This window comes from Triticum urartu, chromosome 6A, assembly GCF_056163025.1.
Source record: "Triticum urartu cultivar PI428250 chromosome 6A, HENAU_Tu73, whole genome shotgun sequence".
NCBI lineage: Eukaryota > Viridiplantae > Streptophyta > Magnoliopsida > Poales > Poaceae > Triticum > Triticum urartu.
In genome coordinates this window covers 354,150,614-354,171,024 of record NC_141878.1, presented here as the reverse complement: position 1 = coordinate 354,171,024, position 20,411 = coordinate 354,150,614, and positions in this window count along the sequence as shown.

The window sequence follows — 20,411 nt, the reverse complement described above, 5'->3', positions numbered from 1 at the left end:
CTGGCAATAACTCAATCAAAAACTCAATGTCTCTATCCGGTGGCATGCCTGGTAATTCCTCAGGAAATACATCAGGAAAATCTTTTACCACTGGTACTTCCTCCTGCACAACTCCTGATAAGCAATTCACTTGTGTCCTGTTTGGCACATGCCGGGATACATACTTGATCCTTCTTCCTTCTGGTGTGGTAAGCAAAATTGTCTTACTGGCGCAATCGATGTTTCCTCCATACATCGACAGCCAATCCATACCAAGAATCACATCCAGACCTTGGGATTCCAGAATAATTAAATCCGTTGGGAATACATGCCTTCCTATACTCAATGGTACTTGGAAACATCCTTGTCTGGCCATGTATTCTGCTCCTGGCGAGCTTACTAGCATAGGTGTTTTAAGGGCTTGGGTTGGAGGCATCTGAGGGTTTAGAAAAGATGAGAATTAAGAATAGAGGGGGTCTAAAGGGAAAACACTACCCATATGCACATGAGGCAAAAGCACACAATTCACTTCAATCAATCAAACAAGGGCTTACAAACGGTCTAACTATCGCAAAAGTGCTCGACTATAATGTGTTTACATGGGGGAATACTACTACTATCTGGTGGTCATCTAGAAATTTGAACCGGTGGAAGACTCCATGATATCTACTCCAGCTTCGTCTTCAAAGTCGGGTTCACTTGGATCCGAATCGGTGTCGTCGATGATGATGTAGTTGTCCGGACATGCGACGTACTTGTCTTCCTCCTTGGATCCTAACTTCCTCTTGAGTTCTTCAATCTCCTGCTTAAGATTGCCATTGTGTCTCGCTAGAGCTACGATCTCGTCCATGTAGTCCTTGCGTGTAGACTTCAGTTCTCCTTCTAGCTCGATGATCCTTGCCTTTGCATTCTTCAACTCTATCATATCATTGCACATCTGGTTCTCGTGGCGTCGAATGTGCTGGTTTAACTCCTGGATGAAAGATGCAATGGATCTATCCTTCTTGGTGCTGACTAACTCCCATTGTTCATCACGGCGTCCGCAAATCTGGTACATAGTGTCCTTGAGGTCTTCTTGATAAACTTCTCCAATGCGTCCTATGGTGATATGAGCTGCCATGCTCCTTCCTAGACTCCAGGTTGGTGCATTGAAAACACTATCTATGGCTTCGTGATTGGCGCGAATGTTCTTACCGGAACGTGAGCTTGAATCTTCCAGCGCTCCTCTTTAGGCAGGGTGGCGTTGAAGGTTCCCGTGAAGCTTGGTAATCCAATGTTCAGGTACTTGGTGACTTCCTTTAGGTGAAATCCAAATGGTGTGCCTTCATCCGGTTGAGCGTACTTAATCTTCGCATGCGTCATCCTAATAGAGTAGAAAAGATGAGGAGTTAGAAAATGAGAAGAGAAGAGTGATCTATGGCTTTAACTTAGTGGTCGTGTCCTACAGTCAGCGTGTGCTCTGATACCATCTCTGTAGCGACCTGACCCGAATGGATCACGTCTACTGTGCTACGGTGTCATCCCTGGATCAGTAATGCTGACACCACACAGTACATCGAGGTTTTATAGCAGAGTTGCAATCACACACTTATTACATCGATGGCTCAAAAAGAACTTATTACAATAAATATGGCTGAAGGCCATCTAATATCGATAACAGCGGAAGACTCGGAAGATAAATGGGTCCATCAACTCCAGCGGCATCACTGAGTATAGAACCATGACCTAAACGCACCTCATTCGTCATCTGAAAAGTCTGCAACATGAGAAGTTGCAGCCCGAAAACGGGTCAGCACATGGAATATGCTGGCAATGTAACACATAGAGAGTAATGGAATGAAACAGCTATACTATATGCATATATGGCTGGTGGAAAGCTCTATGGTTACAGTTTTGCGTAAAGCCAATTTTTCCCTACTGCAAAGGAATAAATTTATTTAACTATCATGGTGGTTGTGAAACATTGAGAATGGTTGACAGCATTCTCAATCCCAATTAAAAGTAATTAAAACCCAATAACATTAATTAGAAGTAACATGTTGAGATTCACAATGATATTCAAGTACTAGATACTCAAGTTGTCCATAACCGGGGACACGGCTAATCATGATTAGTTTGTAAACTCTGCAGAGGTTTGCGGACTTTTCCCCACATGACTCGATCACCTCCGTTTGTTTTCTCGCACTACATGGTGTTTGAGAAACGGATGACCGAGACATAGTCTTTCAGAAGCACTAGCACCTTACATGTGGGGTAGACCGGTACACCTACATCCCCTACATCTGCTAGTCCACCCCGTAAGAGTTCGCACAACTTAGTCAACTATGCCAGAGCCCATAGTAGCATGTGGCTGCACACGGAAGTTTCTAGCATGAAAGATCTTATGATCCCTTTGAGCCTGGGTGGCGGTCCAAAAAAAACAGGCAAGTCCTGATAGACATCAGGTGCCTCAATCCACCCAGATGTGTGTTTAAGTTGCCACCTTAAATAAACCATTAAAATTATCATCTCACATCTGTCATGGATATCACTCACCCAATCCACGTCTACTAGCATAGCATGGCATAATAAGCAAACGTAGAAGTAACTCCCAAAGGTTTCATAATAATACAGGTAATAGGTACTACCTCATCTACTTCCCATCCCACAATTTAATTAGATCCTAATCATGCAATGTGTGAGGATTGATCTAATGCAATAAAACATGGGTTGTAGAAAAGGTATGATCAAAGTGTTACTTGCCTTGCTGATGATCCGCGAGTCCTAGGGTTTCGAAGTAACAAGCGGCGCAATCCGGGTAATCTATCGCAGACAAACAACAAGCATACAATAAGTACTCATCTAATGCACAGGTAAAACACGAACAAGAGATCGAACCAGGTAGTTCAACTTAAGAACTCCGGTTGCAAGAACGAACGAAAAACAAACGGCGGAAGAAAACAACTCGGTTCTAGCAAGTTGAAACTAGGTCAAAATTTTACTGTAACAAAAGCTTGTTCAAGTTGATTAGACGGAACGGCGGTTTCGAGACGAAACTCCAGGCGCTTGAATCACCTGATTCTGATAAACGAGCGGAAAAATAGACTAGGAAGAAGATCGGATCTGAGATCGCGATCGCGGAATAAATCCGACGAAGAGAAAAAGAAGAACGGTTAAACGAACAGACATTCGTTAACCTAGAAAAATCCAGTGATCACGTTCGTTAGGACGAACGGTCCGGCGAACGGTCCAAAGGCAACTAAATCGGAAAAGAAAACGAATCCGATCTAGGGTTTCAGAAAAAGAGTTCGAAACGAAAAACCGATCTAGAACACCGGAACGGTTTGGCGAAGAATCGGAGAGAAAACGAATCGGTAGAGAAGAAAAGAATCGGAATGGTTTATAAGAAAACCGAACCGAGGGAAAGAAGAGACGCGGCGCGGTACCTTCGGCGAACGGTGGCGACGGCGGCGTTGGGCGGTGGCGGCGGTGCACAAGGCGGCGGCGGCGATGACGCAGGCGGCGGCGGCGCGGCAAGGTGCGGCGGCGGCGGTGACGCAGGGCGGCGGCGGTGCGGCAAGGTGCGGCGGCAGGGTGACGCAGGGCGGCGGTGGCGCGGCGGCGGTGGTGACGCAGGGCGGCGGCGGCGCGGCAAGGTGCGGCGGTGGCGGTGACGCAGGGCGCGGTGTGATGCGGTGCGGCGGCGGTGCAAGGCGCGGTGTGGAGGAGAGCTTTGATTTGATGTGTTTAGAGGGGGGGGTGCTTGGGTATTTATATTGGGGAGGGGAGGGGTTTACTTGGGGTAGAGGACAAGGAATTAGAATAGGAGTAGGAAAGATCTAGAAAATAAACGGAGTAGGACTAAAGAAAACGAAATAAGGAAAAGGGGACAAGGGGGCGCCCTAGAATCCTAAAAGGATTCGGTCCTAGCAAGAGGCGGCGGCGGCCGACCGGCTCCTGGCTCGGCGCCTGGCGCCTGGGAGCGCGGCGGTAGGTGGCTTGGCTTGGGCCTTTGGCCCAAGGCGCTGCTCAATTTTTTTTTAAAAGTTTCCTCGCGCAGAAAAAAAACAAAAAGGGATCTAAACGAACTCCGAAAAATCTAAAGTAAATTTTCCCCGACTCCTAAAAATGAGCCGAACAAAATGAACTTTTCTCCGGATCTAAAATGCAATTTTTGAAAACGCGCATTTTTCCCTATCCAAATAAAATGCAAATAAACACCGGAAAGCAAAATTGATCTATTTATTATATCTTCATTTTTCCTAAATTTGGGAAAGTCATATTATTCCCTCTCTCATATATTTTGACACCGGAAAATTTATTGAAGATAAAATAAATAAATCAAATGATCCTATTTTTCAATATTCGAGAAAACTCTCAAATATGAAAATAACGAAATCTCCAACTCTCTCCGAGGGTCCTTGAGTTGCGTGAAATTTCTAGGATCAACCAAATGCAAGAAAATATGATATGCATATGATCTAGTGTATAACATTCCAAATTGAAAATTTGGGATGTTACATGATTGCATTATCTTCATTTTGGTTTGTCTTCAACATTGATTTATCCTCAAGATTTATCTTCGCAATGTTGATTTGCTATTTTCATATATATATATATATATGTGTGTGTGTGTGTGTGTGTGTGTGTGTGTGTGTGTGTTCTATCCTCTACATCATTCACTTATAGCTATGTCTTCAAACTTGCCATTTTCTAAACTAAGTGAATGTGATCGGACCCTAACCCCTTCTGTGCTTCTTCCACAAATTATGTCTATCTAGTCATATGCATTCTATTGAAACGTGTCAAATGTCTTCACCGCGTCATTGTCAGCTGAAGATACATAGACACACATTTAAACCTGCTTTTAATGATATATCTCTTTTGCCTGAATACCGAAGCAGCCGGAACGACCACTCGATAAACCAGGTGTGCGTGGTTACATGGAACAAATCTCAATGAGTTGCATGCATGACATGTGTCCATCAGATGTGAACCGCCCGGGGCACCTGCACAATTATGTTGTGCATCCCTTTACCTTATAAATACACACCCATGCGGTCATTATCTCCTCTTCCACCTCGCCATCTCGCTCAAACCCTAGAGCCACTGCTAGCGCGCGTCGACGCTAGAGACGAAGCGCTTAGCCGGCACGACCTCTTTGACGCCGTCCTCATGTCGGCCGCGGACCTCTTCTTCTGTGCCACGGCCGTAGGTGTCTTCTTCCACCAAGTTAGGGCGCAGGAGATTGGACTGGTCGCCATACGTTATGCCTCATCTAGCAGTTCTTGTGTGGTAAATAAATCTTACTTGTTGCAGCTTTTTTGATCTGTCAAATCCATCCACTTCAATAAAAATTGGTTTCTACATTTCCAAATCTAGATCTTTGTCTTTCTAAATCACATATCCCGCAAAGTATGTTCACTTGTGCTTCATAACTAGTTAGATTCCTCACTTGTACTTATTCATGGATTCGTACAAATCTGGAACCAACTCACTTCAAATAAGTAAATGTCTTTGCACTATGAGGTCAATGTCTTCAAACTTATTTATCATCAAAATCTTCTCTCGGTTGGTCCGTGAGAGAATCCCTTGGTTCTCATAGTATGCATTCATTTGCAGAAATCTTACAGCATCATACTGACTCTCCTAAAGCTAGTTCTTGTTGGACAAGTAGACGGAAGCCTTTCACTGCCTGAATATTATGGCTACTAAAAATCAGCAAGGAAGGGTGCCACGCAGCACCGTGGTAATACTGCTCTGGATCTGCCTCCCAATCTATTTGAATTGTACAAGTCTGATCCAAAGGAGAGCTACAATCAGTGCAAGAGCAGAATACAGTGGATCCAAAGATATTGGGCTGAACAGTGGTTCAAGTGTAACTTCGCCGCTCATGAATATGCTAAAAAGAATGCTATCAAGTGCAATATTCTTTACAAGAATACGCAACCCAAGTCAAAGCCTGTAGCTATTTCCCTAGGCTTCTATCCTTGCATGGTCCGAGGACATCAGCCAGAAAATGCCGACCCATCGTTTCTTCTATGCTGTCATGACAACAATCTCTTCAAGCGCAACATTCAGTTTGCAAAGGAGTCAGCTGCCAAGAACAGGAAGGAGCTCGGACTCCACTTCAACACTGGTCCGTCTTCTCCAAGGAAGGATTGCACACATGACGCCAATCCTAATGTCATCGGCCCCTTCAATAGCTTCGATGGGCTCCTCTCCCATATTGCTGCTCAGAGAGCCACGGTGGAACAATCTGCTGATGATGCAGACTCTGAAGATGCACCTGCACCACCAAAGTAGCAGAAGAAGAAGAAGTCAAAAGCTTCAAAGCCCTCTACTGCACACAAAAAGCGTCGACTGCGAAGCCATTGAAGACTGCACCTCCTGAACCCAGTGTGCAGTCTGAAGACTTATCTTGTGTCTCCAAGAAGACTAAGAAGACCAAGAAGCCCAAGAAGATTTCGGGGCATGACCTGACTCTTGCTGCCGTTCTGTGCAATGAGGAAAACACCATTGATCTGTCCAGTGGTGAAGATCTTGGTGGTGAAGCTCTAGATATGTTGATCAAGAGAAAGCAAGAGGCAGAGATCTTTCATGAACTGCCTCTCTTTGATGCTGACATTGTGAACAACTTCATTGATGAATGGTTTGAGGACCAAAGCATCAACATTGATGATCTGCAGCTGCCAGTGGACATCAGGGTCACCTTTCACGGAGGCATTGCAAATGAACTTGTTCTGGCTCAGAAAATTGTTGATCTCAAGAACAAGATTGATTATGAGAAGGAACACTTCAAGAAGCACATGGCCAAGCTCAGCATGGCTGATGTGCAAATTCCATAAGAAGCTTGAAGAAGCCAAAGTCTCATGCGAGCGCATGAAGTACTACGTGCAGAAATGTGTGCAAGCACACAATGAAGTTGAGAAGATAAAGCCTCTTGGGCGTCCTGGCATTGACCCCAAGATGGCTGCCAAGAAAAAGAAGAAGTCTACTGAAGCCATACCTGAAGCTCAACGGCAGGAACAACCAAGCACAGTCTTCCCTGCCAGCATGACACCCTCGAAGCCAAAGGTTCCTTCCACAGCTTCCGAAAAAAAGAAGACCAGGCAAGCCAAAGCTGAAGCTAGGAAGAGGAATCTCAAAGATACATCTGATGATGCTCCCTCCAAAAAGAAGTTGAAGAATAAGGCTTCAAATCTTCAAATAAAGAGTGTGCATCTGCCCAAGTACCGCTCAGTGTTGGGCCAATCTCTATTGCTCCAGCTGACAACCACGAGCACTGCCTTGTGATTTATGAGCCTGCTTCCACAAAGGCTCCGGAAAGTGAAGAAGTTCCAGCTACTCATCTCAATGCAGCTAAAGGTATTGGTCATGACGACAATGTGAATGATGATGAAGTCCTTTCTCAGCTTGAACCCATGTTGGTATCATCGCATGCCCCCATGAGCAGTGAACTTATTAGCATTGGTCGTCCATTGGCGCCAGTTGCTCAAGATGACTCATGGGTTGAGCAACAACAACAAGGCACCCCTCTGCAAGACGAGACCCCACGTACTCCACCACCTCAAGTCACCACTCCGGTACTTGATGATGACGATTTCATGGAACAGAGCACTCCCTCTCCAAAGGCATCTCCAGCATTTCGTAGGCTTCGGAAAGGCCTGAGGCCATAGGTCTCCATGGCAAGCATTCCCGAAGAGGATGTGCAGCATACCACCACAATAGCACGTCATGTGTTTCCTCAAGCCGCCCCTTCTGCGGCTGCCTCTGAGTCTGAAGCCAACAACCTGAAGCCAATGACACTATCATGACTGAAGATAATATGGAGCTCGAAGCCAATGCGACTACTGACACCATCGTGACGCCAATCATCTCTGATGACACCGTTCCTCCACCAAGGCCTCATACTATGGAACGCGCGGTCAATCGTGGTGAGTTTCCGACTATCAGATGGCCTATCATGGTTCCACCCACTGCTCCTGGGCCGCAATATGATTATCATGTGGAGCAGAGGCCCCAGGTTCAGAAGCCGAAGCCAAGATTGCCAAGGCTTCCTGGTGCTGCCACTATCCGAGGCTCCTTTGATGTGCAAAGCTTCAGGGCACACAAGCACTTTCTTCGATAGTGCCAAGAACCCCTACAAGAACCCAAAATCTCCTCTGACAAGTTTTGGAGCCATCAGCAGTGAAGCTACTACTCTTGCATCTTGTACAACCAGGACCGGATTTTTCCATATAAGCGTCTGGATTGTGATGCTATGGCTGGGCTGCCATGCCTCAAACAGGCCCTTGATTGTTTTCGGGATGTTGGGCTGCTACCGTTTGTGACTGATAAGGAGCACTGGAATAAAGACCTTCTGCTCCAGTTCTATGCAACACTGCACATTCGAGGCTACAACAGGGATCCAAAGACTTGGATCCTTGAGTGGATGACAGGAGATATTCATCACGAAGCCAAAGCTCAGGACATCATTGTGCTTACTTCTCTGCCCACTCCAGGTGAGTTGTACGAACCTAGTTGTCAGCTTCATCAGAACGAACTGCAAAGCATTTTCCAGAAGCCAGATCCCAACATGAGCCAGATGTTAAGCATGATGAAGCCATTGCCCCATGATGCCTAATATCCCAAGGAATTCTTTGTTTAGGACCTTGAGTAGTTGCCACGCACAGTCTAGCATATCCTGAGGCGTACTCTCTGGTCAATAAAAGGAAATTCTTCTGAAGCTAAACTCGAAGGCGCCATGAAGACATTGTTTTCTATATCATCAATGGCATTAGATTCAACACTCAGGATTTCTTCATCCGACAGCTTGCTGCTTCTGGGATTGATCTTTTTGGACTGAAATTTTATGCTCCATGGGTGATGCGCTAGATCAAGCTTAATTCAACCATCGACTATCAACCTCCAGCGCGCAACCATATTGTGTTTCTACCAGATGTTGATATGTCCATTGAAGCCATCTACCCCGAGCCAGCAAAGAAACCACTCCACCATCAGAATGCAGAATTCCAAAGCTTCATGTAGTCTATTAAAGGGATTCATGTGCCAAATGCAGCAACTCCTGCTTATCCTCTAGCTGGCAACTTGCGTATGATGCACCGTGCCAACACTGAAGCCACTGCCAGCACCGTTGGTCAAAGGCCTCAGAAGCGTCCTCGTATCCTCAACGTCCGTGAACTTCTGGTGTCTTTACATCAAAAGCAGGACATGCATCATGACTGGCTGAAGCATCAGATGTAGAGTATCTTGGTGGATGTTAATCGCATTCGCAACTTAGCCACCAAGAACTATTTCGTTGGGCATGAAGCCTGTCGGCGGTCCTGGAAGAGCCTCAGATTGCTCTGCTCTAAAGTTGATCTTGACGAAGATGTCTTCATAGAAAGCTTCAAATTTGACTCCAGGCCTCCACACAATGCAAGCTGGCGTCGCACACCATCCATTGAAGATTCTGAACATTCGTCTTTAGCTGCAACTGTTGTTGCGAGAGTCGCCGATGAAGAAGATGATGCCACTTCACCAATGTTGGCTGCACTGCACCATGATTCTGCTTCAGGCCCTTCTGCGCCACCGAACTCCAACATTGACCCTGCTCCATCTTCTACTCCAACTGGGAACGAGTAGATACTTTTTTTCTTCAAACCTTTTTGGTCCTTACTAACAAAAGGGGAGAAGCATATGAGGTTGATTGTCTTCAAGAGTGTCCATATGGGGTGGTTGCATTATTTTTGCTAAGTTCTTACAACTCTCATTTTGAAACTATTTGGCTTTTGAGTTGTAATATTTAAACTTGATGGTCGTCTGCTACTTAAGCTTCTACTTTGTTATACGATGATAAATTCCCCATGAACTTATTCTGCAGACGCCCATTTCTCATTATGCATGTCATTATCTTCGTTATTCTTATATATGCATGATGATTTGTCTTCGTATGTTGAAGAGGATCTCCACAAAGTAAAACCTGCAATGTGCATTTGCATTCAAGAGCAAACAATTTATATGCACATCCTTAGGGGGAGCCTCTTGCAACATATGAAGAAAAATTCTTAATCCTTAACTTTCACATACTTTTATCCCCGTTGAAAACTTCAACTAGTTTGTAATCAATCTCCAAAAAGGGGGGAGATTGTATGTGCATCTAGTGCCACCCCTAGTTGGTATTGGAGTATTGACGACAAACTAGGTTGAGGGACTAATGTGTTTGTGAGAATTGCAGGATAACATGGGTAGTAGTCCCTGATTGATTTGGTTTACCTACCAGAGATGGCCCCTAAAAATGTGTGAAGACATTGAAGAAAATGGTGGTTCTTGAAGACATTCACTTCAAGACTATGGAGTGCGATGACAAAGTTGTTTCATAGTTTTCTTTTCTTCTTTGTTGAGTCATAGGAACCACCGTACTGTTAAGTGGGGTCCAAGTGAACAAAGTCAGAGTGACTGATGTGATGCTCAACCAAAATCCTATGTCTTCGAGCGAAGACAATGAGAGCAAATCTTATCCAAAGCTGGACGAGACAGCTTTACATGTAGCCCAACTAAAGCTTCCGCGTGTGTTTGAAATCTAACCGCTGGACACGTGTCAGTTCCTTAGTGACCCAGGGTCATTTCGAACATATCAGGTCGGGTTGCCTCCTAGCTATAAATAGCCCACCCCCTACACCATAAATTGGTGGCTGCTCAGAGTTAGTGCATGGCTTTTTTCGTTTGAAAGCAACCCACCTACGAAGCATTTGAGAGAGAGATCCTTGCGAGGACAAAGCCCAAAACATCCAGAGCCAAAGAGTGTTAGGCATCACTAAAGTCTTTCTGTCTGCGTGACCTGAAGACTTGTTACACTTGAGGATTGTGAATCCTCCAGCCGGTTAGGCATCGCGTTCCGAGCATCCAAGAGTCATCGCCGATGAACGAAGTCTGTGAAGGTTTGGAAGTCTACCTTGAACACTTACCAGAGTGACTAGGAAAGGTCTGGGTGTCCTTAGCTCAAGGGGAATAAGGTGAAGACACATTCTTCTAAGTTAAATCTTAGCCTCCCTAACCGGACGTACAATTGTCACAACAACTGGAACTAGTCTACCAAATCCTTTTCTTCACCAAGCACCTGGTTCTATCTCCCACTTCACTTTACCTTTCTGTTTGTCTTCATGAAGTCATTGCTTGCTTGTCTGATCTGATTGACTTCACTGTGTGAAGACAATTTACTATTTGGCTTCATACTGTCTTCCATCCTGATCCATACTACCTAGCTGCTGATAGTCTTCTTACTTTCACTACATTGCTTACTTGACTATGACTTGTCTAGTGTAGTCTATCTTCCGCTGCATATCAATAGGTTCATTTCTACTTTTTGTCTTCAAAGACCTCGTGTTTTGAAGACTTTCATAAAAATCGCCTATTCACCCGCCTCTAGTCGATAACTAGCACTTTCAGGGACAACCTGAACTGCTACGTGGGGGCTCTACTATGACATGTGTTGCTACTTACTCGGCCATGGTTCATCATTGCAGAGAGATCGATCGACCAGTATGTACATACACGTTCGCGACAAGACAGACAACGCTACACATGCTTCGACCGGGAGGATCCCAGCTGTCAGGGAGGATAACGACGCACTTCCTTGCATGCGAAGATATAGCTGCTGGGTCCAAGCTGTCAAGGGGGAATCATTTTTTTTGCCCGTAATAATGACGCACTTCCCTGTGTGCAAAGATGTAGCTGATGGGTCCCAGCTGTCAGGGGGAGAAAACATTATTTTTCAATGTAAAAATGATGCAGTTGCATGCATGCGTCCATGGGCGTGGTGCGTCCTGTCACGCCCAATATGCAACACTAACCTAAAGGGACTCGAAGGTCCCACGAAGGATAGAACCGCATATTGACACGCTTTTACAAGGTGGATATCATCACATCGTACCATTACATAATATTTGGGATACATACAAAAGGCATACAATGCCACAAGAATACATCAATACATCATACAAGAGAACATCCAGCTATGGATGAAACACACAAAAAAGCTCAAACGACATCCACCCTGCTAGCCCAGGCTGCCGACTAGGAACCTATCCTCTGAACGAAGAAGAAGAACTCCAACACAAGGAAATGTCGCTCTCACGTCATGAGCATCGCATTACCTGTACCAGCAACTGTTGGTGTAGTAATTTGTGAGCCACGAGGATTCAACAATCCCATTACCATGGGTATCAAGACTAGCAAAGCTTAATAGGTAAGGAAGGGGTAAGTTGGTGAGGTTGCAGCAGCGACTAAGCAATGTATGGTGGCTAGCTCACGAGTACAAGAGTAAGATGAGAAGCTACGCAAATGGTCGCCAACTAATAATGATCAATAAGTGATCCTGAACTACTTACGTTCAAACATAACCCAACCGTGTCCTCCTGTCGAACTTCCCCAAAAAGAGACAGTTACGGTTACACACGCGGTTGGTGTATTTTAATGGAGTTTACTTCAAGTCCTCTACAACCAGATATTAACATATTCCCATCTTCCACATAAATGAGGGCATGGCTCTGGAAAGTTTAAACCGTGCAGGGGTGTCCCAACTTAGCCCATGACAAGCTCACGATCCGCGAAGACAATCCTCCATCGCGGGACCCTCCGATCAGACTCGGAATCCCGGTGCACAAGACATTTTGATAATGGTAAAACAAGTCCAGCAAGTCCTCTCGACGTGCTGACACCCTGATAGTAGCTGTGTGTATCTAGTTACAGGCCACGACGGATGAGCTACGCGTACATGTGCCAACATACCCCAAGTTGCCAAGGGGCGGCCCCACACAGTGTTATAGTTTGGGACCAACACCATCGGCACTGGCCCCCCTGTATGTAGAAATCCTCGGGTTCATGATGCCCTATGCCAATTAATTATTAGGTTCAAGTATTATTATGGAAAATGTTAAAAACCAATGTTGTGCCTTGCTGGAAGAGTTTTATTCAAAGCGAACTGTCAAGAGGGCCCCATAAACCATCATCGTGTTAGGGACGCAAAATCAAGGAACATAACACCGGTATGATGGAAACTAGGGGGGCAAGAGTGGAAGAAAACACCAGGCATAAGGCCAAGCCTTCCGCCCTGTACCAAGTATATAGATGCATTAATTAAATAAGAGGTATTGTGATATCCCATGATATCCATTTCCCAACATGGACAACCTGCAACTGCACCTGCAACTAGCAAAGCTATAAAAGGGGCTGAGCAAAGTGGTAACATAGCCAAACAACGGTATGCCAGGACGGTTGAAAATCTTAGAGGCTATCATGGCAATTTGGGAGGCTTGATAAAGAAGTGGTAGGTAACGCGACATAGCGATAGCATCAAGACAGCTAGCATAGCAAAGATAGTAGTGAGATCCAAGGTGATGGTCATCTTGCCAGAAATCCCGCTAGAAAGAAGAACGAGTCCATGAAGAAGACGAGCCAGCATAGTCGAACGAATCCTCACAATCGCAACGATAACCGAAACTATCGAGAAGAAGCACAACCGGAAAGAAGCAAACAACATGTTAAACCAACAATCATAAACATGGCATGATGCACAATAAAATATGATGCATGTCTGGTTTAATGAGGCATGGCATGGCAAAGTGCAACAAGCAAGACTACAAATTAAGTGGAGCCCAATATGCAACAGGTTGCATATTGACGAAACTCCACATCAATTGTTTATTTCTCTCCCGTTTAATCTACTCAACAATATTAAATGTTGTTAGACATGGAAAGAGGTGAAACATATATAAACTATCTATATAGGCATGTTTAAATGAGGCCGGGACAACAAACAACAATGTCGGTAAAACCTCATGTGCAATAGCAGTTTAATGCAAACAACAATCTTAAACGTTTTAAATGCTGTTATCATGATGCGGATGACATATGGAAGTTTTATGCAATTTTTGTTAAAAGTTGACATGAACATGATATGAAGCATTTGTCGCCATGACGGAATGAAAGGGTGCCATGGGGATGATAACGGGAATGGTGCAACAGCAACATTCCGATGATCCGACAATTCGTGGAAATGCCGATGCAAAAGAAAGGGTGGCGGGAGTGTGTCAAGCAAGGATGGTGGGGTGATCCCGGCAACCGGGTCTCCCATGTGTCGATGGCAAGGAAACAAGCGAGGGAGAGGGAGAGATCGAGATGAGGGAGAGGCGGCACAAGGGAATCGGTGAGGAGGGAGAGATGGGGATCGAGAGAGCTAGGGTTGAGATGGGGCGTCGACTGGGCCTGCTGGCTGGGCCACAGAGATGACTGGCCGACCTGCTGGGAGGCCCAAGGAGCCGACTGGGCTTCCTCCTCTCTCTCCCTTCAATTTCATCCTCTCTGCCATTTTCTTTCACAAAAACAACAAAGAAATAAAAGGATAGTAAGAAAGGGATAGATAAAGACTTTGTGCAGGAGGCCGGTTTTTCCTGGGCTCACAAAAATGAGATTGATCCAAGAAAATACATTTTTCACCGCTTGGAAGGATTGCATTCGAACACATTTCAATGTGATTCAAATAAGTTTGAATTAGGAAAACATTTTTGGAGAGTCCAAAAATGTTTAGAATTTTTGTGGAGATCGGGAAACCGATGAAAGAAATTATGTGCAAAGTTTGCGGACCAAACTTGAAGTAGAAAATACATGGAATTATTTTGCAATTGTGTTACAATATTTATTATAGCTCCCTAATAATATTGGGTGTATATATGTTATAAAGAGAACTCACCATGTGGATTTCCCTTGATCTATGCAATTTATTTGGTTGAGTTTTTAAAACGGGTTGCAAGATGACATGATGCACAGCAAATGATGCAATGATGTATGCAACAAACCAACAACTCACACGACGACACCCGAAAATATGGAAGGCATCTGGAGCGTCGGTCTTGGGGTGTCACAACTCTCCTCCCTTTACAAGAGATCTCAACCCGAGATCAAAGGATGGTACCAGGGAGAAATGAAAGAGGAAGAGGTAAGACAAAGTTGCTTCTTTTTCAAACGAGTGAAACCAATGAACCTTGAGAGGTTGAAAAGTTGAAAGAAAGGACACAATAGAGTTGAACACAATTGAGAGCATTCCAGTAGAAAAGAGAAACAAGGAACACCATGTGAACCTTGGAGGTTGCAAAGCTATGAATGACCAGCTGATACGTCTCCAACGTATCTATAATTTTTGATTGCTCCATGCTATATTATCTACTGTTTTATATGTTTAAGGGCTTTATTATACACTTTTATATCATTTTTCGGACTAACTTATTAACCCAGAGCCTAGTGCCAGTTTCTGTTTTTACCTTGTTTTAGAATATCGCAGAAAAGGAAAACCAAACGGACTCCAATTGACCTGAAACTTCACGGAACTTATTTTTGGATCAGAAGAAGCCCAGAAGACTTGGAGTGCACGTTAGGGGATCTACGAGGAGGCCACGAGGCAGGGGGCGCGCCCACCCCCCTGGGCGGGCCATCCACCCTCGTGGGCCCCTCGTGGCCCCCCTGACATATTTCTTCCGCCTATATATCTCAATATACCCTAAAAACATCGGGACCACAATAGATCGGGAGTTTCGCCGCCAGAAAAGCCTACGTAGCCACCGAAAGCCAATCTAGACCTGTTCCGGCACCCTGCCGGAGGGGGCAACCCTTCTTCGGTGGCCATCTTCATCATCCCGGTGCTCTCCATGACGAGGAGGGAGTAGTTCTCCCTCGGGGTTGAGGGTATGTACCAGTAGCTATGTGTTTGATCTCTCTCTCTCTCTCGTGTTCTTGAGGTGATACGATCTTGATGTATCGCGAGTTTTGCTATTATATTTGGATCCTATGATGTTTTCTCCCCCCTCTACTCTCTTGTAATGGATTGAGTTTCCCCTTTGAAGTTATCTTATCAGATTGAGTCTTTAAAGATTTGAGAACACTTGATGTATGTCTTGTCGTGCGTATTTGTGGTGACAATGGGATACCACGTTATTCACTTGATGTATGTTTTGGTGATCAACTTGCGGGTTCCGCCCATGAACCTATACATAGGGGTTGGCACACGTTTTCGTCGTGATTCTCCGGTAGAAACTTTGGGGCACTCTTTGAGGTTCTATGTGTTGGTTGAATAGATGAATCTGAGATTGTGTGATGCATATCGTATAATCACACCCACGGATACTTGAGGTGACATTAGGGTTTTGGTTGATTTGTGTCTTAAGGTGTTATTGTAGTACGAACTCTAGGGATGTTTGTGACACTTATAGTAATAGCCCAACGGATTGATTGGAAAGAATAACTTTAAGGTGGTTTCGTACCCTACCATAATCTCTTCGTTTGTTCTCCGCTATTAGTGACTTTGGAGTGACTCTTTGATGCATGTTGAGGGATAGTTATGTGATCCAATTATGTTATTATTGTTGAGGGAACTTGCACTAGCGAAAGTATGAACCCTAGGAATTTTTTCAACGCATTGCAATACCATTTACTCTCACTTTTATCATTATTTACCTTGCTGTTTTTATATTTTCAGATTACAAAAACCTTTATCTACCATCCATATACCACTTGTATCACCATCTCTTCGCCGAACTAGTGCACCTATACAATTTACCATTTTATTGGGTGTGTTGGGGACACAAGGGACTCTTTGTTATTTGGTTGCAGGGTTGCTTGAGAGAGACCATCTTCATCCTACACCTCCTACGGATTGATAAACCTTAGGTCATCCACTTGAGGAAATTTGCTACTGTCCTACAAACCTCTGCACTTGGAGGCCCAACAACATCTACAAGAAGAAGGTTGTGTAGTAGACATCAAGGTCTTTTCTGGCGCCGTTGCTGGGGAGGTGAGTGCTTGAAGGTATATCTTTAGATCTTGCAATCGAGTCTTTTAGTTTCTTGTTTTATCACTAGTTTAGTTTATAAAAGAAAACTACTTAAAAACTGGAATTAAGGTTACCTCATATGCTTCACCTTTTTAATATCTATCATGAAAATAAGGATTCCGATAATTGTGCTCAAGTGCTAGAAGAAGAATGCATTAGAATGTTTGGCACTAAATATTTGAATAATGAGCATGATTGCAATGTTGTTAGTATGAATTCCTTGAGTATCCATGATGCTAATGATATGCAAAGCCACAAGCTTGGGGAAGGTATGTTTGATGAAGATGATATATTTGGTCCCCCAAGTTTTGATGAGCAAATTTATTGTGACGAAAGCATGCCTCCTATCTATGATGATTATTGTGATGACACGTATGCTTTAAATAATAATGATAACAATGAAACTTGTCATCTTGATTTCAATTTTCAATCCCATGATAGTTATTTCGTTGAGTTTGCTCCCACTACTATTGATGAGAAGAAATTTACTTATGTGGAGAGTAATAAAAATTCTATGCTTGTAGATCATGAAAAGAATGCCTTAGGTTCTGGTTATATTGTTGAATTCATTCATGATGCTACTGAAAATTATTATGAGGGAGTAATATATGCTTGTAGGAATTACAATAATATCAAGTTTCCTCTCTATGTGCTTAAAGTTTTGAAGTTATGCTTGTTTTACCTTCCTATGCAAGTTGATTCTTGTTCCCACAAGTTGTTTGCTCACAAAATCCCTATGCATAGGAAGTGGGTTAGACTTAAATGTGCTAGTCATATTCTTCATGATGCTGTCTTTATGTTTCAATTCTTATCTTTTAAGTGAGCATACTTGAAATCATCATGCCTAGCTACGAGCGTTAAACGATAGCGCTTGTTAGGAGGCAACCCAACTTTATTTTTGTTCCTTACTTTTCGCTCCTGTTTAGTAATAAATAATTTATCTAGCCTCTGTTACGATTGAGTTTTTATGTTTTAGTTAGTGTTTGTGCCAAGTAGAACCGTTGGGAAGACTTGGGGGAAAGTCTCGTTGATCATGTTGTAAAAACAGAAACTTTAGCGCTCACGAGAATTGCTGCCATTTTTTATTGGAGAGTTCTACTTAGTTAATTATTTTTGCAGATGATTAATAGATAAATTCCGCACGTCCAGCTATTTTGTAACGACCAAACCTCGACGGATTTGAGTCTCTGTGCTTACCGTGCTAGTCCCTAGATCGAACTCGCTAGCACACACAGTATAGATGAATACCAGAATAGCAAGTGCATCATTTATTACAACGTATGATCCAGAATATATAAAATAAAACAATCTGCATTGCACTTGGCTAGCTTTATTCAATCAAACAATGGAAAGTAGCAGAAAATAACGATGAGTCCCATCATAGCCCACTGGCGATGCTGAGTGCAGACTCGCGACCCTAATAGTACCTTACTCTTCGTCTGAATATCCTGCAACATGAGACGTTGCATCCATATAGGTCAATACTTGGAATGTATTGGCAAGTTACACATGAGTAATAATATAGCAGACCTACATGTATATGCATAGTATAACAAAAGGAAGGCTTGCGGGTTTATTTTTGCAGAAAGCTGATTTTACCCTCATAACTAGCTAATAGTCAAATTTTTATTTAGTTCTTTTATTACTACAATTAAATACACAAGGTTGAGTTGGCAAAATCAACTCCAACCTACCCTTTATTCAGTTGCCCAACAAATTTATTAGGTGTCACATCTGTCAAGATCATCCAACAACTGTAATGGCATAGTGGCTCAAAGTTACCCATAACCGGGGACACGGCTAATCATGATTAGTTTTAATACTCTACATAGTTTAGTACGCTTTACCCACTGGACCCAACCCGAAGATTGAGACGAAGTCTTTCAGAAGCAGTCCCCTAGTCCCAACAGGAGGCCCATCCCAACTATTATATCTACATTTGCTGGCACATCCGGGTAAGGGTCCCACAACTGATCAACTAAGCCAGAGCCCATTTAGCCAGTGGTCGCACTTGGAAGCTACTAGTCACTAGGTTTGTCTAATCTTTTTGAGCCTGGGCGGCCGTCACTTACATTCAGAGGGTATAAACCATGATGTTCTTGAAACCACCCTAGCAATACCACTTCTGCACAGAGGTGAATTAAATCCTGAGTTAATACTCAAATTATTATATATATAATCCTCACATAAGCTCAATGAATACACAAACCAACCCCGTATACAAAGCATAGCAAAACTACCACTACCACGATCTGCAATGACGGGAGATAGCTCAACAGCATAACCAAAATATAGAGTATTCCTATACATGCATATATTCATAGTGTTATATAACTACATGCATAGAAAACAATAGGTAAAGGATGATCAAGGTGTAACTTGCCTTGGTTCTGGTTCAGAAAGTCACACTCCTGACAATAGCTCGCGTCGCACTCCGGACAATCTACATGTTTCACACAATTCAACAAATCAATCACCGGAACACGAATAGCACCAAAACCAAAACCAACAGCAAGAAAACCATTTTTGAAACTCAACAACAGCAGCATAACAGCACCTAAATTGCACTACGGTCACAAAGCAAAAAGAAACAACCAATTCCGATAAACGTTTTGAAAGTTACGGCCTCCGGAAGATTTGATTCAATTTCAAATGAATTCAAATTTGAACAGTGCAAACATGTGCAAAGTTGGTACTGTGATAATGTGCTGATTTTTGTGAGTGCATAGGAAAAAGAATTACCTAAATTGAGTATATAGACTAAAAGATATAGCTAAAAGAAGTTAGAGAACAAATCTGGAAAGAAAAACAAAAACAACAGAAAACTCCTGCAGTGTTCGTGCATATACTGTAGCTGGTTGCCACGTGGCAGCACATGATTGGTTGGAGGACCTCCTGCGCGTGTGTGCTCACCAAAAACAAAGGACGACGGCGGCGGTCTCGGGCGTTGGTGGTGGCGGCTCTCCGGTGAGTCTCCGGTGAAGGGGAAGTGATGGGTGGGTGCGGCGTCGAGCGGCGGAGGCGTAGGTGAGGTCGGGCGGCGACGGGGCGTCCTCTGCGGACAGCAACAGCGACGGGAACGGTGGTGTGCTCCGGCGGCGGCGGACGTCGGTGGTGGCAGCATTCTGGTGCTCTTCAGGGTACTTCGAGGTGTCAAAAGAGTTCGTCGTCTAGTGGGGGTTCGAGGGGTGCAGGCAGCACGGCTCTGCAGTCTCTTACGATGACGGAATCGACCGAAGAAACGGCGGCGGCAGCGGAGCTTCTCCCTAGATGCAAAACGCGCTACAGAGGCGTGCGGTCGATGAGGGGTGGGGAAAGGCGAGTGGTAGGGTTCTTTGCGGTGTACCGCTTCGGCGGCTGGAGGCGCGGGAGACTGGCCGCGGGTAGTGCGGGGTTAGATGGGCCGCGGGGTTGGCTGCTGGGCCGCGCAGTGCACAGCGCTGCGCGCTGTGCTACATTTTTTTTCTTTAGAATTAACCACAACATATAAAAAAAACTAAAATAAAACAACAGAATAAAACCTAAACAAAATATATATACACACAGTAAAAAATATATACTACTAACATAAACTACAGGAACACTAGTT